The sequence below is a fragment of the Cervus canadensis genome, chromosome 12 (assembly GCF_019320065.1).
Source record: "Cervus canadensis isolate Bull #8, Minnesota chromosome 12, ASM1932006v1, whole genome shotgun sequence".
Classification (NCBI taxonomy): Eukaryota; Metazoa; Chordata; class Mammalia; order Artiodactyla; family Cervidae; genus Cervus; species Cervus canadensis.
This window is the reverse complement of record NC_057397.1, coordinates 18,748,640-18,755,426: the sequence shown is the minus strand read 5'-3', so window position 1 is coordinate 18,755,426 and position 6,787 is coordinate 18,748,640.

Sequence of the window (6,787 nt, the reverse complement as noted above, 5' to 3'; positions counted from 1 at the left end):
GCGTTGACGGTTCTGCCGAAAATGATTCAAGGAGTGACAATGTTTAAAGAGACCTTAGAATTAAACCGCCGTATTCATATTTTTAGATCGGAATGGTGGCGAAACATGATTAAAGTTTCTCTGTGGCTCTAGAAAGTTCTTTCCGTTTCTGAGTGATTAGGGAGCATGACTGCGTCTGGAGGGCCGAGGTGCCGACGGGGCTTGGGCGGCCGCCGGCACGGGGCGGTTCCCGGCGGTGACAGCCAGGACGACCCCCGAGGATACGACTTCCCCGGGGCGCGCCGACCTCTCCCCGCCCGGCGCGTCCCCGCGGCCCGAACTCCCGCCGGAGTGGGACTCGTTCTGCGCAGGGCGGTGGTCCCTGCTGGGTGGACCTCTTCTTTCCATCCTGCGTACTCATTTACCCATGCCTTAGCACGTCCGAGGCTTGGGGAGAAGACAGGCCCTAGTCTTAGTTCTGAACGTGAAGTGTCAGCTGCTGCTTCTTCCGAGTTGGTCCCAGCTACCTCCCTAATGTGAAGTGACACTGCTGGGCTCTCTGTTACTATTATTTTCACTCTGGTGGAAAACTCTACCGTGTCTCTCTGCTTGGCTTTCCTGTCTTGTTCTTTGTAATCCTCTCACCTTGTGTGTGGGCTGGATTTACTGACCAGCTTCCTTGAATAAAATAACAAGGTGGGGAGGTTGGGTGACGGAGGTAATCACTGCTGAGATTTTGTTTTAGAAGACTAGATCGCCGGGAATTCCCCGCAGTCCAGTGGTTAGTACTCAGCTCTTTAACTGCCAGGGGCCCTGGGTTGGAACCTTGGTTGGGGAACTGAGAGAATTAAGATCCCACAGCCCTGGTCTGGGCCAAAAAAAACTAGATTGCATGCGTTGCTGTCCCTTGCTCCAGTCCTCCCTTTGAGGGAGGCCAGCTCTCAGTTATGGCAGCTGCCTTATAGGGAAGCCCGCATGGCAAGGAATTGAGATCAATCTCTGGTCTATAAACTTGAGGATGTGAGGCGCTCAGTTCAACAGCTGGAGAGGCTGAATCTTGTCAACAAACATGGCGGTGAGCTTTAAAGTAGATCTCCCCAGTCAGGTCTTAGATGACTCTTCAGCCTGCCCCAACATCTTAATGGCTACTCTGCTAGCGACCTTTAGGCAGAGGAACCCAGCTGGTCACCCCATTCCTGACCCTTAAAAATTGAGATAACAAATGTTTGGTGTTTTGAGCCAGGATATTTTGGGATAATATGTTATGCAGCAATAAGAAACTGCTGCTGCAGCTAAGTCGCTTCAGTCGTGTCCAACTCTGTGCGACCCCATAGACAGCAGCCCACCAGTCTCCCCTGTCCCTGGGATTCTCCAGGCAAGAACACTGAAGTGGGTTGCCATTTCCTTCTCCAATGCACGAAAGTGAAAAGTGAAAGTGAAGTCGCTTAGTCATGTCCGACCCTTAAGGACCCCATGGACTGCAGCCTACCAGGCTCCTCCCTCCATGGGATTGTCCAGGCAAGAGTACTGGAGTGGGCTGCCATTGCCTTCTCCAATAGGAAACTAATACACTCTTAATAGTAGCCAAGATATGGAAGCAACCTAACTGTCCATCAACTGATGAATGGATAAAAATGCAGAATGTGTGTGCAATGCAATATTACTCACCCTTTGAAAAGAAAGATGACAGGACTTTCCTGGTGGTCCAGTGGTTAAGAATCCACCTTCTAATTCAGGAGATGCAGTTCGATCTCTGATCAGGGAACTAAGATCTTACATGTCGAGGGGCAACTAAGCCTGTGTGCTGCAAGAACTGAGCCCATGTGCTCTAGAGCCCCTGTGCCACAACTAAGACCTGACACAGCCAAATAAATAATTTTTTTAATGAAATTTTATCACTGTCAAGAACATGGATGAATCTGGAAGGTATTACACTAAGTGAAGTGAGACAAAAACAAATACTCAAATGTTTTCACTTCTACATGGAATCTAAAAAAATGAAACAAAGAAATAGATATAACAAAACAGAAACAGACTCTCAGATGTGGAGAATAAACTAGTAGTTACCAGTGGTGAGAAGAAAGGAGGAGGGGCAAGATAGGGGGAATGGATTAAGAGGTACAAACTACTATATATAAAATAACCTACAAGGACAGGACAGGAAATATAGCCAATGTTTTATAATAACCTTAAATGGAATATAACATAAAAATTTAGAATCACTATGTTGTACACCTGAAACTAGTAAATCAACTATACCTGAATTTAAAATAAACTTTGTAAATTTCTCTTGAGATTTTTTTAATCTTTGCCTCTGCTGTTATAGAAGTGTGCTATTCAGTCTCCATATATTTTGGGAGTCAATGAACTTTTTTGATGTATGGTAATGATTACTCAGTATTATAAGATGAGCTAATGTACAATAACAATAAGCAGTTATATTCTTGCCTTCTTTGTTGTGGATTAATTGACCCTAAGAGCATGGGTTTATTACTGGGGTCTCCATTCTGTCCCATTGATCTATGTGCCTGTGTTTGTGCCTATTTCATACTGTTTATGGTTTTTTTTGCGGGGGGGATGCTTGTCAAAAAGTTTATTTGGACTAACTGTTTTGACAGAAACATCTGTACATCAGCCTCCTGGTAAGCCAGTGGTGTTTGTTAGTGCTTTTACCTTGTGCACCGTGGGTTAGGGGCAGAGGAGGAAGCAGACGGTCCAGGAGAAAGGGAACCTTCACTTGCAAGTACTGGTGTTTTCTACATAGCTCATCTAATGGGAGTTGTTAGACCTGGACTAGCTCTGTCTTGAGCATTATCTAACTGTGCAGGCCTCTGTAGATCTCCGCTGCCTCATCAGCAGCTGAGGTGAGGAGTGAATGATGCTGTGTCATACTGTTTTGATTAATGTAGTCCTGTAGTGTAGTCTGAAGGCTGGAAGCATGCTGCCTCCAGCTCTGTTCTTCTTGCTCAAGATGGCTTTAGCTATTCAGAGTCTTTTATTGTTTCTATACAAATTTTAGAATTATTTGTTCTAGTTATTTGAAAAACACCATTGGTGTTTTGATAGGGATTGTGAGAAAGCTTTTTTTTTTCCTTTGCCACACTGTAAGGCTTGTGGGATCATAGTTCCCCAACCAGGAATTGAACCCAGACCCTGGCAATGAAAGTGCTGAATCCTAACCACTGGATTTGCCAGGGAATTCCTGGGATTGCTATAAAGCATTTTAAATAAAAACACAACTTATCAAAATTTGTGAGATACAGTGAAAGCATTCCTTAAAGGGAAATTTAGAGCATTGTATGAAATATTAGAAAAGAAGAGAGAACTTAAATCAATCATGGAATCTTTCACCTTAGGAAACCAGAAAAAGAGCCAGTTAAATCCAAAGTAAGTGGAAGAAAGATAATATAAAAAAAAAAAAAAATTACAGTAGAGAGCAATGAAGCTGAAAACAAGAAATCAATAGAGAAAATCAGTAAAACGAAAAGTTGGTTCTTTGAAAAGATCAATAAGCTTCTAGCCAGACAAACAAGAAAAAAGAGAGAAGACACAAATTACTAATGTCAGAAATGAAAGCACTTCCCCACAAATTCTATGGACATTAAAAGGATAATAAAGGAATGAAGTGAAAGTGTTAGGCACACAGTCGTGTCTGACTCTTGCGACCTCATGGACTGTGGCCCATCAGGCTCCTCTGTCCATGGAATTCTCCAGGCAAGAATACTGGAGTGGGGAGCCATTCCCTTCTCCAGGGGATCTTTCCAACCCAGGGATTGAACCTGGATCTCCTGTATTGCAGGCAGATTCTTTCCTGTCTCAGCCACCAGGGACGCTCTAATAAAAGAATAGTATGAACAAATCTGTGCCCCACATTCGACAACCCAGATGAAATGGATCAGTTCCTTGAAAGGTATAGTCTGCCAAAGCTTACAGACCAAACAGACTATATGAATAAGTCTATGTGTATTGAAGAAGATAATAATCACCTTTCAGAACAAAGCACCAGCTGCAGATGTGTTCACTGGTAAATTATATCAAACATTTAAGGGGAAAATTGCATCAATTCTCTACAGTCTGTTTCAGAGAAAAACAAACTGAATATGTTCTACCTCATTGTATGAGGTAGGTCAACATTACCCTACCACCAAAACCAAACACATAAGAAAAGAAAACTGTGATCTGTTTCTTCAACATAGGTACAAAATCTTCAACAAAATATTTGCAAATAGAATTCAGTAATATATAAAAAGAATTACACATTGCAACCAAGTAGGATTTATCTCACAGATACAAAGCTATTTCACCATTCAAAAATCAATTAGTATAGTTCATGATATCAGCAGGTTAAAAACAAAAACCATATGATCATATCAATAGATACAGAAAAGCATATGATAAAATTTAAGATTCCTTCATGACAAAAACTGTCAGTAAAATAGGAATAGAGGCAGGGCTTCCCTGGTGGTCCAATGGTTAAGAATCTGCCTCGCAGTGCAAGGGACACCAGTTCAATCCCTGATCCTTTTTAACATTGTACTGGAAACCAAAGAAATAAACTATTTGTTTGCCAATTACATGATTTTCTGTGTAAAAAATCTGAAAAAAATAAAAAAATCTTCTGGAACTAATAATGGATTATAGCCAGGTTGCAGGATACAAAGTTATCATACAAAAGTCTGTCAGCTTCTCATGTATCAGCAATGATCAACTCAATTTGAAGTGAAAAAAACACAATACTAACATAAGTACCCCCCCGAAATTAAACATTTAGATACAAACCTAACAAACTGCATATAATATATATCTGAGTAAACTTACAAAACTCTGATAAACAAAATCAAAGAACTAAATAAGTGGAGAGATATCTCATGTTCATGGATTGAAAGACAGTATTGTCAAGATGTCAGTTCTTTCCAAATTAATCTGTTATCAAAATGTGATCCCCATCAAAATTCTGGTAAGTTAGTTTGTGAATGTGGACAGCCTGATTCTAAAGTTTAGAGAGGCAAAGATCCAGGGGAGCCAACACAATATTAAAGAACAAAATTTGAGGACTGACACTGCTCAAATTCAAGAATTACTATGAAGATGCAGTATTCAAGATAAAATCATTAGAGATTCCATAAACAGACCTCTATAAATAGAGTCAACTGATCTTTGACAGACAGCAGAGGCAGTACAATGGAGGAAAGAGTCTTTTCAACAAATGGTACTTGGACAACTGAACATTCAGATGCCAAAAAAAAAAAAATCTAGACACAGACCTTATGTCCTTCACAAAAATGAACTTGAAATGGATCACAGACTGAAGTATATAATGCAATACTCTAAAATTCCTGAAGTTAACATGGGAAAAGCCTAGATGACCTTTGGTTTGGCAGTAACTTTTTAGATAGGACCCTGAGGGCACCATCCATAAAAGAACTGATAAGCTGGACTTAAGTAAAATTAAAATTTTTCTTCTTTGCAAAAAATACTGTCAAAAGAATGTAAAGACAAGCCACAGGCAGGATAAACATTTATAAAAGACCCATCTGATAAAGAACTGTTATCCAAAATATAAGAACTTTTAAAATTCAACAAGAAGAAAGCAAACAACCTAGTTAAAAAAAATGAGCTGGAGATCTTAGCAGTCCCCTCAGGAAAGAAGAAATACGAATAGCAAGTAAGCATATGAGAAGATGCTCCACATCATGTGTCATCAGGGAAAGGTAAACTAAAAGAGCAGTGAGATGTTGCCACATACCTTTTAGAAAGGCCAAAACCCAGAGCCCTGATAACACCAAATGCCAGTGAGGATGTAGAGCAACGGGACTTCTCATTCCTTGCTGGTGGCAATGAAAAATGGTGCAGCCACTTTGGAAGAAGTTTGGCAGTTTCTTACAAAACTAAACATACTCTTCATATACAATCCAGCAGTTTTGCTCCTTGATATTTACCCAAAGGAGCTGAAAACTTATGTTCACTCAAAACCTACACATTAATGTTTACAGTAGCTTTGTTTATGATTGCCAAAACTTGGAAGCAACCAGTGTTACTAGGTGCATGGATACATAAACTGTGATGTATGTAGACAATGGAATACTATTCAGTGCTTTTAAAAAATGAGCTATGAAATCATGGAAGAAACCTAAATGCATATTACTCCATATTAGGTGAAAGGAGCGAATCTGAAAAAGGTTACATACTGTTTGACATTCTGAAAGTCAAAACTGTGGAGTCCATTAAAAGATGGGCGGTTGCTCGAAGTAATGGGAGAGGGAGGGGTGGATAAACAGAGGACTTTAGGGCAGCGGGATTATTCTGTGTGATTCTGTAGTGGTGGATTTGTGTCATACATTCGTCCAACCCGTGGAGTTAACAACACCAAGAGTGAACCCTAATATAAACTGTGGACTTGGGTGATTATGATGTTCAGTGTATGCTTATTAATTGTGACAAGTTTACCATCTGGTCAAGGGTGTTGATAACGGTTGGGGGTGGGGGTACTATGCAGGGTGGGGGCAGGGAGGTATAAGGGAAATCACTCAGTTGTGCTACAAACCTAGACTGCTCTTAAAAAAAAAAAAAAAGATTTTTAAAAAAACCTTACTAGTGGCTTTCCTTGTCCTCAGCTAAGTTTCCTACAGTGGCCTAGAAGGTTCCACATGGTCTGTTCCCTTGCCTGCTTCCTTATCTCCCATGCTCGCCTCTTGGTCTTCTCCTCTCTGCTCTTTCACATATAGTCCATGTGCTTCCTCACTGTCTGTCCAACAGTGTAGATTCAGAGTCAGTTCTGGGTCTGTCCCCTGGCCATTGCTCCTACGTG